The following is a 19,890-nucleotide window of genomic DNA, read 5'->3' as shown; positions in this document are numbered from 1 at the left end:
AAATGAACGCGTTCACCCCTCCTTATCTCCAGGCCATTCTTTCGTTAAAATAATGCTGTTGGCGACGCAAGTCGCAACGAATCAATATTATAGAATTTTAAAGCAAACGTTGTTTTACCATGTGATGGATATATAAAAACCTATTTTCAAGCCTAACGAATGTACATACACAATTCCATTAAAATCTCTTGAGCCGTTTTGGAGGAGTTCGCGCACAAACACTATGACACGAGAATTTCATTTATTAGATATTGTATGTAAGAACGTTTGCGTTGGTGTTGCGGCGACACACGGCAACGTAACGGATCATGTATCTTCGCAGCACAGCAGACGCATTACTTGGTCGCTTGTATGTACTAAGCCTTAAACAACGTACCCGTCCCACGCGAGCTTACCGACATTACCTCACCGACAAATCAATTTCAAATTATGTGTTTAATATGGAAATTACTCCCACATTCACTTGTTAGTAAAATTAACTTATTGTTCGGTAACGAGCACATTTGCCTGCCTTTTAACGAGCTTTTCTTTTCCCACAATTTCTCAACACTCACGATTTATGAAAGATTTTTACGTTCAATGGACGTCTGTTTATGACCTTTATTCAAAACAATAAATGTATATCAAGAAAACGTGACAAACCCCGGCGGGCGTGAGGAAATATACCAATTGAACTTTATTGCCCATAAAAATACATCACATGCTCCTTAATCCAAATAAAAAATAACTTCCCGTTTTTATTACCGTTACATAATATTATATTGTTTGAATTTTAATCATACGGACAATATTTTAATTGATAATGTATAATATTCAAAATCAAAATATTCTTTATTCAGAGCATTTATTTTTACAAAAATGTTTCCGAACGTCGATACTAAGGTGCCTACCACCGGTTCGGGAACTAATCCGGCGAGAAGAACCGGCGTAAGAAACTCGCGTGGGGTTATCTTTTACTAAAAAGATGGAAAATTACAATTTAAAACATAATATTATACAGTACAACACATTAACCCGACGCACCGCACGCAGCACAACTGGAATGCAATAATGCGTCATCAAACCGTGCGTCTAGTTAATTTTATATTAATAATTAAATACTTATTTAGAGCTAGAATACTAAATTAAAAAAAACACACACACACATTAATCAAAATAATAGTATAACAAAAAACCGCAGATATAATATAGTACAGACAATTTTTTTTTTTTTTTTTTTTTTTTTATATCTATGGACGCTTCACACCACGTCGGTCTGGTCCCGTGCTAAGTACCTAAAGGACTTGTGTTACAGGTACCAGACAACGGAAATATATTTAATACTTTTATACTATACATATATTTAAGATTTTTATTATATCATACACATATTTAATATATACATCCAGACCCGGGAACATTGAAAACTTTTTGTTCCGTCGGCGGGATTCGAACCCGCGACCCCCGGCTTGAACTACCAACACGCTCACCACTGAGCCACAGAGGTCGTCAAAATTAAGACAGATAAAATTAAGACAGATAAAACGGCCCAGGTACCTCAAAGGTAAGCTGAAAAACGCGTGACCGCGAGGAGCGAGCCTCCGTCAGTCTGACACAAGGCGCGGGCGCGGGAGGCCGCTGTACTCCGCTCTCACAGCTCTAGTCCGCTCTCGGCGCAGTCAACTTTAATATGTTACTCGTTAATGAATTATTAGTGCAAAGATAGTGATGATGGATGTATAGTTTATTTCGTTTCGACGTGTTGAACTTCTGCAGTTGTGATTATGAGATGTGATTAATTAGTTTTTCGTAAGTACTTTAGATTTTTTAGATTTTTTCTTCTTAATTTTATTTCGTTATAAAATATATTTTTATGTGTGTACGCTATTGATATAAAAACATATATAGCTTATAATTAGGCGTTAAAATATAACGGTTTGGCCATTTATTTATATGGGTTACTTAGATTGAGGCTTGTATGAGCGTCAATTATGCTTTTGGAGAGCCGGCTCGGTGAAAATACAGCGACAAACAAGGACTAGGAAATAATGTCAAGTAGTTAGGACTGAAAGGAAAAAAATCTTGACAAATTACTGCTCACTCCAGTTAGTTCGGCCCGTAATTAGTTCTTTTATATGAGGCGGAGCTTTCTGTACGCTTATTATAACTCTAGAGTAAAAGGTTTTGATTATTTAAGGATTTTAAGAGTTTTACATAGGTGAAACAAAAGGGAAAAAGATTTATACAGTACAGCGGTTATGAAAAAAACTGTGAAACGCTCTAGTTATCTTTATTTAGACACTGAGCATTGGTTTACCTCGATTCATCTACACTTTTTCTTGGTTTTATATGAAATTCAAAACCTTTTTATATATTTTTGCAATTTACATCCTTAATGGTTAAACATTGGTTTTATAAAATATATTATAATATAATAATTAATATTATAAATTAAAGGCAATAAAAACTAAACCCTGAGATTGAGAATTTCTTTTATAAAAATATAATGTTTCCACCAAGTTAGTTGCGTTGAATAATTTCGGATAGTTAGAATAAAAAGCTCTTAAATCACATATTAATTGTAAGGTATCATATCATATTTACAGTATAATGCTAATACAACTTACGAAAGCAATTTTACATTCAAGCAATTTAAAACCCAGCAGCAAAAGATGCAGATATAGAATATTATTTATTCCAATAAGTACATTTATATGCCAATATTTTCTAGTATAAGCATTGCAGAGACTTGCTTCCTTTGGGACAAATAGAATATTTAAACGAAGCTCTTTTGAAGTTGCTAAAATGGAATCCAAAATATATAAACCAATGCACATTTTGAATTTGGAGTTCTCGAATTTAGTTAATATAAATACTATTTTACAATAAAATATTACATATTTCACGTGTCAATAAGTTAATATGATGATAATTATAATAATAAGTAATAATTGCTATAAATAATGCTAAAATATAAAACAAAGACTATATATAAAAAACTAAATCTAAGTCAGAGGCTGCGGGCAATGTACCCAAGAGGCTGGCAGCATTACCTCGCTGTATCGCAAGACTGATACGCTGGCCGAGGTAAGCGCCAGCTCTGGAATCGTTAGTTTTCTCAACCAGTCTTTGGGATAACTCTCTGAACATTTGTTTGGCACCAGGGCCCCACGGACCCAGGGTTTCAACCCCGAAAGGTACAAAAAAGTAATCATTCCCCAGTGCTTCATATTTCTTTCTTTTGTTTGTCTCTGCTTGGGCCGCCGCAGTTAATATATGTATAAGAATGTGTAAGTGTGTGTAAGAAAATAAAATCAGATTATTTACATACGGCTTTGCCAAGAGATGTTCTATGTTACTTGTGTGTTATAGGTATATTTCTCTGGCACGAACCTGAATCTAAACGATTTGTCGCATTATCAACTTGAGATATGTCATTAGATTAATCTTAGGGCATTTCCTTACGACGTATTTTTTGCGCACTGACGACGCGCGTTTCTGATGAGCTCGTCTCCTACGCGTTTTCATCGCGTTTTCGCAGTTTAAAACGTGACGGCTTTCTTTCCTTTGCTGAGCGTTCAACTTGCGTTTGTATCGATACAAACGAGCGTGAAAAACGTCGTGTGGAAGGGTAAACTTTAACGTAAATTTTATTCTATTTCTTGAACCGGTGTTAGAAATAATGATGTTTGATTAAAGGGTGCATTAAGGGTGACTTTTCGAAGTAAGAAAAATGACGTTGACTTTTGACTATAGATGAAGCAATAGGTCACTAATTGCATTTTTATTAAATCACAATTTTCTATTAAACAATTACATTTTTAAATTCAAGTTTGAATCTACAATTAATTGGAAATAGTTCATATTACTGTATAGTGATCAATTTGCCGTGTATTCAATTACACTCGAATATACTTGAAACTTGACGAGACATACTTGACACGATTGGGTTGAACTGAGACAAAAGTTGAGACTTTTTGTTACAACGTAAGTTGAGGTAACCTCTTTATATCTTTCTCTACTTCGTTCAAATTCATTTTGATCTATAATCTATATAATATTTAAATAAAGAATACGGCATTTCTACTATTATATCTTATATCTTTAAACGAGCAATTCTTGTAAATTCTTGTATATATATTATATATCTCAGAATCGCCTCCAACGATTTTCATGAAATTTAGTATATAGGGGGTTTCGGGGGCGACAAATCGATCTAGCTAGGAATCATTTTTAGAAAAATTCTTGATTACTATAATTATGTCCGCACTAGTTTTTTTTAAATAAAAATTCAGTAGGCGCTTTGAAAGTGAAATTTCAAGGTTGGGTCATGAAAGAGTCACGACGACGTCACCGCTATCAAGATTTTGGATGAAAGTTTCACTTCTACACGTGTACTCAGTACATACACGTTTTTTCATCACCCGAGGTTGGTTTTGAACCTAAAATGGTTCATGACAATAACCTCTGCTTAAAAAAAAGTGTTGCCAGCTAAAACTAAATCAAAAGTTAATATACGTGACAATCATAGCGGGGTTAATAGAATATTAAATGGCAAACAAACTGACTAAAATTAACTCATTGTTAATTACAGTTCGTGTGCTCGTTAACCCCCCGGTGCCTCCCAGATGAACATCACAACAATTGATTAATTACGTTCATCAAGACGTGTTGTGTTGCCATAATAGTACAAAACTGTGGCTGTGGGTGGAATTCTGAAAGGTTCAGAGTGCATTGTCAAAATGCATTCGTTAGATTTGATAGCGAGGTAAGATGTCAAAAATTGGTCAAGTGCGATTTGGACTCGCGCTTTCTCCGGGTTCTAAGGGTACCGTACCGTTATAGAGCGAAAGTAGCCAAAAAATTTGTTTTTTGTATGTGATTGGGGGCCTCCAAGTACGAAAATAATCAAGGATTTTGTAAAAATTTCAAGTGTCGCAATTGTGTTGACAGTGTTGCTAGCTATTGCGTCGTCAAATCACGTTACATGTATTGGAGCCCCCCTTAAATATTAATCGTATTATGTATTTGTGGTTATAGCGGCGACCATAAAGTTAATATACCTAGCGGAATAGAGAAACAAAGGCCTGAGCAAGCGAGATGTCACTATCAGTAACACAGCGTGGTAAAAAGAGACGTGTGATACATGACAGCAGCACTTGTTTTTTTAACGTCATCCAGTCGGCTTTTATCGGCACGTTGACAATTTAATCTCATAGAATAATTCATGTTCAATCATGCTTGTGTAAGTGTATACGTACACATATTTTTACACACAGATGTAAACCAATTTCGGTTTCGTTTGACAGCTCGAGATTGTTGCTCTATTCTGCTAGGTATATTAACTTTATGGCGGCGAAGGATATACACAATCTGTGAAAATTTCAGAATTCTGGCTATAGCGGTTCTTGAGATGTAGCCGAAGCGACTTCATTGTAGTCTATGTAATAGGGTCTCGTTTTTACCCGTTGGGTACGGAAGCATAAAAATGTATATGGATTTTAACAAAATGCATCGGTGTTATGACCCTTTCGACGCGCTGTCAAATCGGATTTTTGACATCTTAGGGCCAGGCCACAACAATGCGTTGCGGCGTCGCATCGTAAAAATCTGCGACGTCGCTGCGCGCATCGTGGAAATTTGCGATGCGTCAGCGACATTTCCGATGAAATTTTTGCGTTGTCACATTGCATCGCATTTCTGTGCGATTTTGCTTTGCGATGCGACGCCGCAACGCAGTGTTGTGGCCTGGCCCTAACGAAGTTATCGCGGTGAATGCATTTTCATTTTGATGACCTTTTTAAATTGGGATTTAGGAAATCGTTTAATAGTATCATAGATTACAAGTTTAATGCTTTAAATCCTCTAACGTCATTGCCTGATATTGTGATATTCCCTCAATTTTACCCGATTGCACCTAGAGGGTTATATCTCCACGATCTACATCCTGAATGGCTTCATGATTTTTAGCTTGGTCGTTGTCGTTAGGTTTATTCTTAGTTCTTACTGTGATGGTTACACTGGGTGTATCTAAAATCTAAATGCAGCTAAGGGGTTTTTGTTTTTTTTAAATCACCGCTTTAATTGTCAGTTTCACCAGTACATAGCTACGTGATGCATAGGTCTTTAATATTAGATTGCATTATGCAATATATAGAGTACTCTAGACCAAGTTTAATATTATGTTGTAACCCTGTTTTACTCAGCGTTTTCTCCTACACACATTTTACGCCTCATTATACAGTAAAAGGTATATTGACCGTTATCACACGACAGTTTTCATATTTAATGTTTCATTGAAAATGAGAAACGCACTTTGGTATTTAAGGAAAAAAGAAAACTTACTCGCACGCTCAAAAAATAAATAAAGGCACTGGGATTACCGTTGAAAGATCTATATTATTATTTTTTCAGGTATTATTTATTATGCTTTGAAATAAAGATTTTTTTAATATACGATATTTAGCAAGAGCGAGCCATTTAGAATATAAAGTCACGATGTTAATTGTTAAACTTCTCCGTAACGCTGGATCAATTGTGAAGTTTTTTTGAGATCGGAGCCACACAAAGAACGCCTCTATGAAAACTTCTGTAAGAATAACAGTGAACTCAAGCATATTGCGCACACCGTATATGGCAAAACAGCCTTTGCCGGATCAGCTATAATTATATAATTTTCTTTGGAAAATAGTAGAAAAACATTAGTAAAAGTCATTATTGTAGGTAATGATCGTATCACAATCCTTGAAAACGAAATCGTAAATGTACAAAGTACAAATATAGTGAATATCGTATTTCGGCCCACATGTTTGTTCCCATGGCCTTACCAGCTACTATCGGCTGATGAGTCCTGACCGATTTTCCGCTTGGCCTGATTATGCGGTTCGATTCATATTACACACTGTTTCGCAAGGTTACCAACGTCAACTATTTTTGTCACAAATTATATCCATCTTTGAGGGAGAAATTCCTTCACGTTGGCAACCCTGCCGAGGGTCTATTTGCTCTCAAGGATACATTTTCTTTGGATTTCCTTCCTGCATATTTTTGGTCAAAGAGAAATGGAGGAATGCCTTCACTACGATTATCCCTTAACGGATAATTGCTTTAAGTATTATTGGAATGATCATTGGGGAAAACTAGTTCTAGCGAGTAATCGCAATTGAGGTCAACAAATTGTTATATTTTTATCCTTAGAGCCGGGACACAAAAACACGACTTAATATCATGACATCTATATATAATTTTATTATATATGTGTCGTAGGATGATTTGATAAATCCGTGTTTTCGCGAATTCCCTAGAATTTTCGCGAAAATTCGATTTATCAAATCATCCTACGATGTCGTAGGATGATTTGATAAATCCTTGTTTTCGCGAAAATTCTAGGGATTTCGCGAAAACACGGATTTATCAAATCATCCTACGACATATGTAATACTTATAGTACGGGAGCCCTAGAACAATTTTTTTTATTACTAACAAGTTATTTTTTTGGGAGTAGCTTCATTTTGATAAGACAAACAACATTTTTAACTGCGAAAAATATTGAAAGTGGTAGCTAACAGAAATAGAAAGGATTTCATACTTTGAATTGATGGTCCAAAATATGGACTGTTTTATTTGTAGGACAATGTCACTCATAAATTATATGACTATTAATCTATCAATATATTATAACAATACATTTCCTGTTCCACCTAAATTGAGTTGAGTTTCAGTCAAACTAAAAAAAAACTATACCATTAGGATTTATTTAGTGTTAACATAGTATTATTTTATAATATAATTTTTTATAATATCTATGGACGCTTTACACCACGTCAGTTTGGCCCTGTGGTAAGTACCTGAAGAACTTGTGTTACAGGTACCAGACAACGGAAATATATTTAATACTTTTATACTATACATATATTTAAGATTTTTATTATATGATACACATATTAAATACACATCCATGACCCAGGAACTTATGAAAACTTTTTGTTCCGTCGGCGGGATTCGAACCCGCGACCCCCGGCTTGAGCTGCCAACGCGCTCACCACTAAGCCACAGAGGTCGTCAAAATTATTACGGTCATTACTTACCATTCGAGCATTTTTTGCCTCATAGTAACATACTATTTCATGTTGAAAAGGAAAACATAGCGAAGCCTGCGTGTCTTGGCACATTAACAACATATAACAAAGCCTCCTTAAATTTTCTACAGAAATATCCTCCTCTTTATAGAACCCGTGGTGCCGTGATGTGGATATTTTATTAAAAACCTTCCTATGTTGCAAATATGAAAGAAATTCTTGTATGATATAATTTCTAAAATGCTTCGAGCAAAGGTGAGATTCCCAATGACAAACTGTGACAGGCTAGACGAAGACTCTGATAGATAGCAAGCCTTCATTATTAAGTTAGATTTTTAAGGTTATATTATTAATTGTGATCGCAATTAGCCTATGAATCAACTTCTCTAATAATTGGTACATAGGCCACATTTAATCGCGATAGACCACATTTAAATCGCGACGCAATAAAACATGCACGGTTTTTTCAGTATCTTATCTTATATCTTTAAACGAGCAATTCTTGTATATATAAATTATATATATTATAAATAATTGGAATCTCTCAATAAATCGATCTAGCTAGGAATCATTTTTAGAAAATGTCATTTTATTCGTGTTTTATCGAATACCGAGCAAAGCTCGGTCAAATAGCTAGTTTTTTTAAATCGACAACAGCTTATCCCAAAGCACAAGCAATACCTTGACAAAGTTTAATCACAATAATGCAATTCCGCAACGGGCGTAACAAACTTAAACTTATATTTATAATACACTGTTTCGAACTCTATTTCGCCGTCTTTAAAGACTTTGTGCAATATTTGATTCTGTGTACCGCAGCGTAGACTAAAATATGAATATACCTTAAAACTTTAAGTGGTTTGATTTTGCTGTTATCCAGTTTCGCTTTACGAAATTGGTTCGGTATTCTGTAGCAAAAACTTCAGCAAAGCTTAGAATGTTTTATTACAATTTAATTTTACTACTAGCATTATGGTGCTCCCTAACTAGGAGCATTGTAATGTAACGATACAGAGTCGAGCATTAGGGGAGGTCAGCTCAAAGTGGCCACCTTAACTTTCAATTTGGAAAAAAGACGAAATATTATATGTTTAAAAATAAAAAATGTGTGTAAAAAATGTGTGAACTTGACTAAACAGTCTGTTTGTAACAAAATATAAAAAATATTGTTCCATCCAAATTTGCCTTTTACAGTAAGTATTTGGAAATATTCCCCACAATTAAAATCTTCTAAATTTTTAGACAATATCAAAATAAAGTTAGTACTATCTACCTGAGTAACATTATTGTTAGATTTTATTAGGTTTTTAGACTTAAATTATAAACGCCCAGTTTGTATGGCCTACATCATAATATTTTAACACACACCGCAAAGGCAGCTATTTTATGGAAGTTATAAATTTCCAAGCATTGGAATTCTGCACCGCTATCGCAGCGGGCAGCGGCGCGCGTTTCGAATGTTTTTGACAGTTTCCTATCTAATCTCATCTCGCACGCCATTTGGAAATTAAATAGCTAAGAGTTACACCGGCACGAATGGGTCGACTCAAGAGAAGACCTCTGAGGAAAACTGGTGTATAATACTCTTACAAATGAAGATATTTACGTCACGCATTCAAAGGTATGTCTATGTCTGTCACGTTTTCAATATGCCAGGCAGAGACTAGCAGACCTTGTACCATCGAGGAAATTGATTCCTAGGTAGTTAACATACCAAAGTCATTTGGTCGGATCATGTCTATTCAATGTTAATTGTGATCTGTCAGCTGGGTTTGACGTAACGCGACCAAACTACATAGGTCCCCCATCTGCCTAGGAATCAACTTCTCTGATAGTACATAATATTATAGTTATTAAATCATGTGTTTGTAGCAAGAGGGGTGTTTGAGGTGAACATACAATCTAATGAGACCAGTAATAACAGATCAAATACGCATTTCAGTTCTGTAGTGTTAGCACGGCGACCAGCGGAAATGCGAAAGTATGGACAAACTGTGGAAATAAACCTAAGGTGCCGTTCCGATCTTTTTTCGTTCCGAAAAATTTAATTAAAATGCCACTTTATGACAGACTATAGTCACAAACTGTGGAGATAAACTTAAGGTGCCGTTCCGATCTTTTTTAGTTCCGAATAATTCAATTAAAAAGCCACTTTATGACAGACTATAGTTCTAAAAATTCAAATAATATCCTACATTATGACATATACTATAGTGTGTCATAAAGTGGCATTTTAATTGAATTTTTCGGAACGATAAAAGATCGGAACGGCACCTTAGGTTTATTTCCACAGTTTTTCCATACTTTCGCATTTCCGCTGGTCGCCGTGCTAACACTACTGGTGTTGCTTCAGAAAAGAATTGCTTGAAATCAGGGGATTTGTTTTTTTTTATAAAGTCCTTGCATACATTACATATTTATTAAAAAGTAAATATCTTTGTTAAAATATTTATGCCTTGAGGACTGGCATAAAAGCGCTATCTTCTTAGTAAGGATCTTAAATAATTCCTTGGATTCCAGAAGGAAACAGTTTATTTTCTCGCATTACTTCACTTTGAGCCCAAAGAATGCGAGAGAGTATTTACTAGGGCTGTATAATCCTTAACAAATATTGTTTCTGTATAAAATATAAAGAAATAACACAAGCGGATCGAGTATTTTCTTTATTAAGCGTAAGAGGCAAGCGAAACGTAACAAAACCTGACTTAGAGACGAAAATAAAGTAAGATATGTATTCTCTCCACAGAAAATTCTTTTGAAATATAGAAAAAAAAGTATACGAACGTTAATCTCTACGTATCAAAAAACGCATTATATTTTGTTCTAACACCAACGTATGTATGTATTTGACACAATATATAAAATTCACTGGGTAGGTTCCGAAATTTAACCCAGTGCATTGGCTTATGACGTCTTGAATCAACAGCTGTTGATTCCTATCGAAATGTATGCCGAAAGATACAATGTTGTATATAAGTGCCTTGACATACAATATTGTCACTACAGGATGTAGAGGTCTACCAAAATCTGATGGCAAAAAGTTAGAAAATAAATTGACTCTATAGCAATACTAGGTTATTGCAAAAAAACATTTTAATCCTTTTTTTTCTTATAGCGGCTGATCCTGTATGTCAAACATGCAAATATAAAAATGTATGCTTAATAATTACTGATGTCAAAAATTGGCATCAGATCCTGGTAGACCTATAATAATTATTATAATACACACTTGTCATACCAGTTGCACATTAGCACAATATGGCGTCAGATTCAAAATCAAGTGCAATGGCTAGTATACTGAGCTAGATTTCAGAACACGTGCACTACCAATCTATGAGATACTTCCATCATTCGCCTTCCCTTTCTTTGTTACCACGCAACAGGAAAAAGCTTAGATTTATGGAAACATAAACTGTAGTACCTCTTATTTAAATGTTCACAAATAGCTTAAGAAATAAGTACCTCAATCACACTGAGAGTGCAACGGTAATAACTTGAGTGAGACTCGGGCGATAAAAACCCTGAGTAAATAGCCCTCACGCGACTTGGCCCGGAAAATCTTGTGATGAGCTCAGCGTATTTCTTGTTTTTTTTTTTTGCGACAATAGTAGTCTTAATGTCTGCGCTCCTGTTATGTAAAGCATTCTTTTAGGACAATTTTTATTTTATACAAGGTGTAACAATACTAAGTAATATTAATATTTTAGGGCAGGTGTTCCCAAAGTGTGTGCCGCGGCGCCCTGGTGCGCCGTGAAAAGGCAAGAGGGGCGCCGTGAGTCGATCCTCCATCCTTATCTAAAACTACAAAATTACAATATTAATAATTACGTAAAACAGTTAGATGATTAAGTATTTCATGTTTGTTATTATTTGCCTGCATAACGTAACTATAATCAAAGGAGTTTATTTATGATTTTTTTTGTAATATCTAGGTTGAGTAGGGCCGCCTTGACAAAATATTGTGACGTGCAGCTGCGCCGCAGACCGAAAAAGATTGGGAGCCCCTGCTTTAGGGTTAGGGTGTATATGAGTCCCCTGTATAGAGTTTACTGTGAAAGTGGCAGCGTTTAAGGGCTTCGTTCCAGGGCAATTAATTTTAGTTTTGTACGTATATAATTATAATTATTATTAGCGTCTTAAAACTAAGCGCATCCTCTTAGCACGGTATCTAATTATAAACCCAAAATTACTTCACATATTAATATTCCCAATATCAAATTTCATTTGAAACAACACACGGGACTTGCATATTAAAACCAACAAATAATATAGCTAACCCCTAACCCCGAATAAACCTTATTAGAGATAGCAGCAGCTAAGTGAACAAGGAAGTCTTTTTTTAATTTTCCACACTGTGTAAAAAGGAAGGAAAAAGAAAGAAATAATAAGAATAAAAAGATAATAAAATAAATGGAGACAGAAAAATACAGAACCGTTTTAAGCTTCTATTTCAGAATGAAATCCAGCGGGTTATTACATGCAAGTAGCTAGTTTTTGGGTAGAAATACATTGGCCAGGAATTGATATTGCAGATTTAAGAAATTGTATTTTTTTTATGAAATAAGGGGGCAAACGAGCAAACTGGTCACCTGATGGAAAGCAACTTCCGTCGCCCATGGACACTCGCAGCATCAGAAGAGCTGCAGGTGCGTTGCCGGCCTTTTAATAGGGAATAGGGTAATAGGGAAAGGTAGGGATGGAAAGTAAACGGAATAAGGGAGGGTAGGGAAAGGAATAGGGTAGAGGATTGGGCCTCCGGTAAACTCACTCACTCGGCGAAACACAGCGCAAGCGCTGTTTCACGCCGGTTTTCTGTGAGGACGTGGTATTTCTCCGGTCGAGCCGGCCCATTCGTGCCGAAGCATGGCTCTCCCACGTCAAAATGGCATTTAACGCATAATATAGCTAACTGATATTACAATATTGAAGCCTCCATTGAGGAGTAATTACCCCGATAATCAAGAATATTTTGATGAGGTTTGATATTATCTTGAGTACAATTTATTAATTGTAATATGTTGCAATTAATAAATTATTATGCTTAAGATACATACAAATATGTTTTTCATTTTATGAACTGTATTGTGCATTTTGGGGCGAAATGCACAGAACGGAATGTATTCTTCTAAAACAAATAGATACAGCCTTAGTAGATAAGTGGCAAGCGATTATCGTAAACGCTAACATATTGTATGCGATTTGACGTAAGTCATCGCTTCGCTAGCGAATACTAATGTCAAATCCCATACATTTTGGCGTTGGCGTTTACGATAATCGCTTGCCGCTTAGGCCCTCAGGTATAAGTTTAGTTCAAGCAAATTAGCAGAAAATTTGGCAAAAATAAAGTACGACTTTTATCTATCAGGATATGTAGGTTATACATAAGTTTAATTTTTTCTACTCTCCCCCTCCTCCAGGGTGTGCGTCACCCCTCGCGCCCGCGAATATGTCCCGAAACGGTATTTTCCACTTAAATAAGAAACCGTACTCGATACATAAAAAGTATGTATGAACGAAATAAACCTTGATAAATTTACTACAAGCCTCTCATATAAACAACGCACACCCCGAGGGGGGGGAGAGTAGAAAAAATTTAACTTTACTCTATAACCTGCATATCGTGATAGATAAAAGTTGTACTTTAATTTTGCCAAATTTTCCATACATTTCAATTTAATTGTCTTGAACTAGTAGTCGCTATTTACAAATATCAGTCGCTATCGTCAACGTTACGTAATAGTCACTCCGACTATGTGAATTTCATGTGTAAGCTCTATAGTCAGGGTCATTGCAGCGCAGTCTTTTCGGCGTATTTTTATTTCACCCTTAAGCTTTGTGTTATGAAGGAAATAAATATTTACTTTTGTATTTTTAAAATGAACCGGTTTACTTAAATATTCGTGTGATAGCACAGCGTTATTTAAATTCTAATTATTATTCGGAAAATGGCAAAAAACGGAACCCTTATAGATTCATCATATCTATCTGTCTGTATGTCTGTCCGTCCGTCCGTATGTCACAGCCACTTTTCTCCGAAGCTATAGCTTGAATTGGTAAAGCTATTGAAACTTGGTATGTTTTAATTTCATAGAAATAAACCTTATTGCTGCTACGGAACCCTTCATGGGCGAGTCCAACTCACACTTGGCTAGTTTTTGATCGTATTATAACTAGCTAAAAGCCGAGCTTTGTGAGGGCTTTTGTTTTTCTGCTTGGTACTTTTTTATATTTTAATAATAAACAAACCTTGACAGACTGATAATAACACAGATGTGATATGTAGATATACATATTATAAATAGAAATAACTATGTAAAAGCACAAATTAAAGTAAAGTGTGTGTGAGTGTGTGTGTTGTGAAATATACTAGGGTTCGCATCGCTCGCCCTGATAACTCCTTTATCAGGAGATATATCTATAAAACAAGGAATGTACAAAAAATAAAAGGCAGCAAGCATCAATTTTCGTTAATGTATCAGAATGACCTAGCAATATCGTAAATACTATTGTCTCAGCAATGTCGTAAGGTGCTTAAAACGTACCGTCACATCTCTCCTGAACAATTTGGCTCCCTTTAATCGCGACAAAATTTTATTCGGGATCAAAGGCATGCTTGTTGTTATTACGCTGCCTAAGTCAACGTTGATGCTATTATTATTTTAACTGTGGTACTTTCAGAATGGACCCTCGCTACTTGCAAGAAGGGCACAACTCAAAAAACTCAATGAAAATGAAAAATTAAGTTTCTAAAACTTTGAGCACGTTTTACTGAAAGTCGAGTTTTTTTTTTTAGTTGTGTCCTTTTTATACTAAGGGTGCGATAAATTCTTTACAATTCAACATTGGAAACAACGAAACACTCGAGCGAGTAAGTAAAAAATAATCCCTGAAAATATCCATAATAATTTAATAATAATAATTAATACTCCCCACACCGGTTTCGGTGACGGTGGCCGGTTTCATTGAAACCAGACCAGGTACGCAGGAGTACTTTTATAGTGCCCAAGTGTGTGCGCAGTACACAAGAGCACTCTCTATTCCTTTACTCTCATAACCCAGTGGGACGGAAAACCGACACGACTGGCGAGAGATCAGGCGCAGGACCGACTTTTTACATGCCCATCCGACGCATGGATCATCTTACTTGTCAGACAATCAGGTGATCAGCCTGCATTGTCCTAACCAAACTTGGAAATAACATGTTTCCAACGCGGGATTCGAACCCACGACCTCCGGAGTCGAGAGCGACGCTCTAACCACTAGACCACGGAGGCGAAAATATCCATACTAACATGTAGGCAAAAGTGTATATCCGTCTGCCTGTCCATCAGTTACCTATCTCTTCATGCCTAAACCGGACTGATTTGGATATAATATGGCTTTTATCTTCGGAAAGGACATTCCGAAAATAATATTTTCTCTAAACCGGACTGAATTAAATAGGACATTCCGAAAATAATCATAGGTATACTTTCGGGAAAATTCATGCACGGTTCGCACGTGATGAACTAATTTTGGCATAACGAATCTGTGGATACTTAATATTATCTAGTGATAATAGAAAATACTAGATAATGCCCGCAACTGAACCGTACATTTTTTCAGGATAGAAAGTATCCTACGTCCTTTTCCGGGACTCAAAGTATTTCCATATAAAATTTCAGCAAGATTTGTTCAGCGATTTGGACATGAAGAGGTAACGGGCAGACAGACAGACAGACACACTTTCGCATTTTAATAATATCTATGCTTCACACCACGTCAGTCTGGCCCCGTGCCTGAAGTACCAGAAGGACTTGTGTTACAGGTCCAGACAACGGAAATATATATTATAATACTTTTATACTATACATATATTTAAGAATTTTATTATATGATACACATATTTAATACACATCCATGACCCAGGAAAGTTGAAAACTTTTTGTTCCGTCGGCGGGATTCGAACCCGCGACCCCCGGCTTGAGCACCAACAGCCCACCAACTGAGCCAGAGAGGTCGTCAAATTAATATTGTAAGATTAGTAAGTATAGATATTTTTTTTTCTATACAGAGATAAAAATATTATTTTCTCTATCTTATCTACCTAGTTAGTGGTTGCTAAAGACCTGCTATTTTAACCCATGTATAACCTCTATGTTAACCCTCTAGCTACTTTTGTTAATAGCCAGGCTTTCACGCGTATAATTAAGTTAAAACATACGCCTATAACGTTGGAACGCGCTATTATGAACTTAGACCGGACTCTCAGTGGAGTTTCGTTTGCAAAAATAGCGGACCTAAATCTGACTTCTGATATATATTGTATAGATCCCAGACATCCTATAGACAGATGTTGCCAACCAGTTTTGTGGTCCCCCTCCCCCCACCCCGGTAATTAAATATGGCATACAAAGAAAAAAAATTTTTTTTCCAAAACATGCCGTGTGGGGTATCAAATGAAAGAGCTTATTGAGTAGATCACGAATATATAGCATACTATAACATTTCTTACACTTTCTCTAAGATTTTTTAGAAAATTTACGAAAATGCTCCATTTTTGGGTTAACTTTAAACCACTATAGATTGAAAACTCATGAATATATTTTTTAAATTATTATTTTAAATAATTAACAATAGTCCATTGTTTACGATTCAATAGTTCGTACAGTGAAAAAGTTGCATGGGGGATAAGCGGGGGGAGCATTCAAAGATGGCGAGTTTCGATATTTCAATATATTTCTTAAAATTTCGGACTCAGTGGAGACGTTTGCAAAAATTGCGGACCTCAATCTGACTTCTGATATATATTATATAGATCCCAGACATCCTATAAACAGATGTTGCCAACCAGTTTTGTGATCCCCCTCCCCCCTCCCCTCCATCACAAATATTATTGATAAATTACAAAGTTTTTGGTTTGAATTATGGAATTATTGGTAATTTTGTGTTATAAATAAAATACAAGGTAGTAAACTAATAGATTTTTTTTATTTTGATGCAATTTTACGAAATTTACGGAGAAAAATGCTTACACATGCAAGTAACAGTTTGATTTTGTTACAAGTTTTTACAATTATTGTTTACACATTTACACAAGGATATACATTTCAGTGCTGCTTTTCTGCAGGTACACGATATTGTGCGACAGTTGGATTGACATTTACACGGTTTTATCAAAGAGTCAGGTAGAGATTTTTTTGACATTTGCTTTGGGTAAAGGTTTCCTTCGCGTAACTCGTAACCAAACTGAAGGAAATCAATATGGTCAAATATCGGTTCAAAAGAGCTTTTCCATAGATAAACTTGAGCTGATGCTCTTAAACAGTGTAAATGCAATGCATCAGAGGTACATATAATTCTTGTCAAATTTAAGGCAAAACCTATGTTTTGGCACAACAATTTATGTCGAAGATCATCTGCTGTTGTTTGTTGTTTAGAAATTAAGTAACTGCAAACTTTTTCTAGATCTTTAAATTGCTTACTAGTCAAAAGCCCATCACCCATAGCAGAAACTGCATCCTGAACAAAATCCAGATTCGCGGCGTTCAACATTTGTGTTTTTGTACCTATGCGACTTGTGGTGTCGCAGCCAGTTAAAGAGTGCAACCCAGGTAAAATGTCACATATATTTTCGCCAAGACTTCGTGCAGCTAAATGGCACCCCAGAAAACGGGTTTTCTTTCGTGATCCCTCAAACCACAAAGCGCGACAACCTATATTTTCAAGTTTATGCCAGAAATAAAGGCCTAATACAAAAATATCGGTGTCAGGGCTTAGAATAATTATCTCTGCACTGTCGATGTGTTTGACAGAATGAAAAATATGGCAGAACATTCTTGAATCAGCCTCTGTGTGATTAGATTTCAAATCGGTAACTTCAGTGAAAGTTGCGCCTTGCAATTTAAAACATTTTGTGGGGTCATCAAATCCACCACATACATATAGCTCACTTTTTTCATTGACTTCTGTATAAGCCAAGGCATTCTTGCATAGAAATTTCACTAGTTGTAATTTGTTTTCAGGACTCACGAAAAAGTCTTTGCAATTTGGGACTTTTGTCGAAGGACTAGTTATGACAACTTGTGTTGGGTTTTGTCCTTTACTTCGTAACTTTGATTCTAGAAACTTGATAGATATATCATCATAGCGATCAAATACAACATCAAGTCGTACAACAGAATCCTGAGACAACAACATCATAATTTTTTTGAAAAACGCAGCTGCAAATTCTCCGAATGTACTAAAACTTTTCAGTTGTATTTGATGCACCAGCGCCATGCCATCTACAATATAAACTTTTGCATTAGTTTTTGAGCTTATTATGTCTTGTGAAGTGTAGTTCCCACACTCATGCTTTTTTTCAATTTCAAGAACCAAACTTGATTTCACGGACTTTTTGTAAAAACCATCTTCATCAAAAAGAAATTTTGGATATTCCAGTATTTCGTGAGAAGCCAGTATTTTTAGATCAAAATCGCGTTGTGTAGCTAACATAAAAGCTTGTTGAATATCCGTGACATCTTTTGTATCTTTTAATTGTTTGTTAGAACTTGTGGTTTTGCACTGTTTTTGACGATGACCGAAGTTTAGAAATTGATTTCTTTTTATAGTATCAAATACACTTTTCTGTTTCAATTCCAAACGTTCTTTTTCAAATTCTTTGAGCAAACTCTCGCCACATTCTTTGATATTCAGGAGACATTGTGAGGTTGTTTTTTCAGCCAGTGCACCAGTATAGATATTGTAGAGTACATTGGTCTCGTCGTTTGCCTTGAATGGATTATAATCATTCAAATTCGAGATAAGATTTTTGATATCTTTTTCATCCTTAGCAATCCTTGAGTCACTCCATTCAGTGTGAACTTTTGAATCAATATCACCTGTAGCATCTGCTTGCATTTCTAGATATGATAGTAGTGTGGAATGAATTGAGTTTTTAAACGGATACAAAAGGACCCATCGCTGCATGGCTTCTATGTTTTGAGTAATACCAATTAAACCTCCAGTAACAGCTGAAGACCGGTTCTGAGACTGCTCCAAAGCCAAATCACAGCCAACTGAATTAAACTTTCCAGTTCCTCGCTTTACTGAAAGCATTCCTCGTTTTAACTCATCCACAACATCTTTCGGTAATTGAATCATGTCTTGCAAATAGAGTGATACTCCACGGACATAATTTGTGTGGTTCATTGGAAAAAAATAAGACAGCATTTGCCTTGTAGTCTGCAAATGTAAATCATAATCACTTTCTCTGTCCGCTTTTATTGAATTCAGAAGTATTTCTACCATTTCACAATAGTCATTAAAAAACTTGAATGTTTCGCTTTCTTTGCACATACTTTTTAAAAAAGAAGAAAAATTGGAAAGCAAAATTTCAATAGTTTTTTCATGTCGCTGATATTTTTCCAACAAACTCTCGTGGTCTCTATCTACTATAGCCTCTCTTATATCTTGAAGACACAATTTTGTAGCATTCCCATCGGAAAACTCATTTTGATCCATGAATTCAGCAAATTGTAGGTTTCTAAGTGCTTCATATACAAGTTTGTGTGCTCTTATGCCTCTGTTGTATTGTACACCGTTTAAAATAGAAGCAAGAGTATTTTCGCCATATATTTCTGCTTCGATTAAAATCCTATCAAGCCCACTTCCATCAATAAATTGGCCCAAGCATCGCAAAAAGTTTTTTTGTAAATGAAAGGAACCGATTCGTAATATCATTTTAGAAAACTCGGGACAGGACATTTGAATCTGTTTGGCTAGCAAGTATATTGACATATCGCACGAAAGAACTGCAGTTTCTTTATTAAGTGACTGACATATGTTAATAAAGTTTTTCATTGCGGTATAC

The 19,890-nt window shown here is 35.6% G+C and overlaps 1 protein-coding gene across 2 annotated transcripts in view; it reads left to right on the top strand.

Annotated features, from left to right (window-relative positions):
* The first annotated feature begins 1,605 nt into the window (after nucleotides 1-1,605).
* Nucleotides 1,606-19,890, top strand: part of LOC121732359 (chaoptin-like) — an 88,758-nt gene continuing 70,473 nt past the window's right edge. For both annotated transcript variants that reach the window (XM_042122215.1, XM_042122214.1), the window contains exon 1: nucleotides 1,606-1,788. The gene's annotated coding sequence lies outside the window, so the exon portion shown is untranslated. The remainder of the gene's footprint in view (nucleotides 1,789-19,890) is intronic.

Source organism: Aricia agestis, chromosome 12 (genome assembly GCF_905147365.1).
Source record: "Aricia agestis chromosome 12, ilAriAges1.1, whole genome shotgun sequence".
NCBI classification, from domain to species: domain Eukaryota; kingdom Metazoa; phylum Arthropoda; class Insecta; order Lepidoptera; family Lycaenidae; genus Aricia; species Aricia agestis.
The sequence above is the reverse complement of the archived record's forward strand: the minus strand, read 5'-3'. Positions and strand labels throughout refer to the sequence as shown.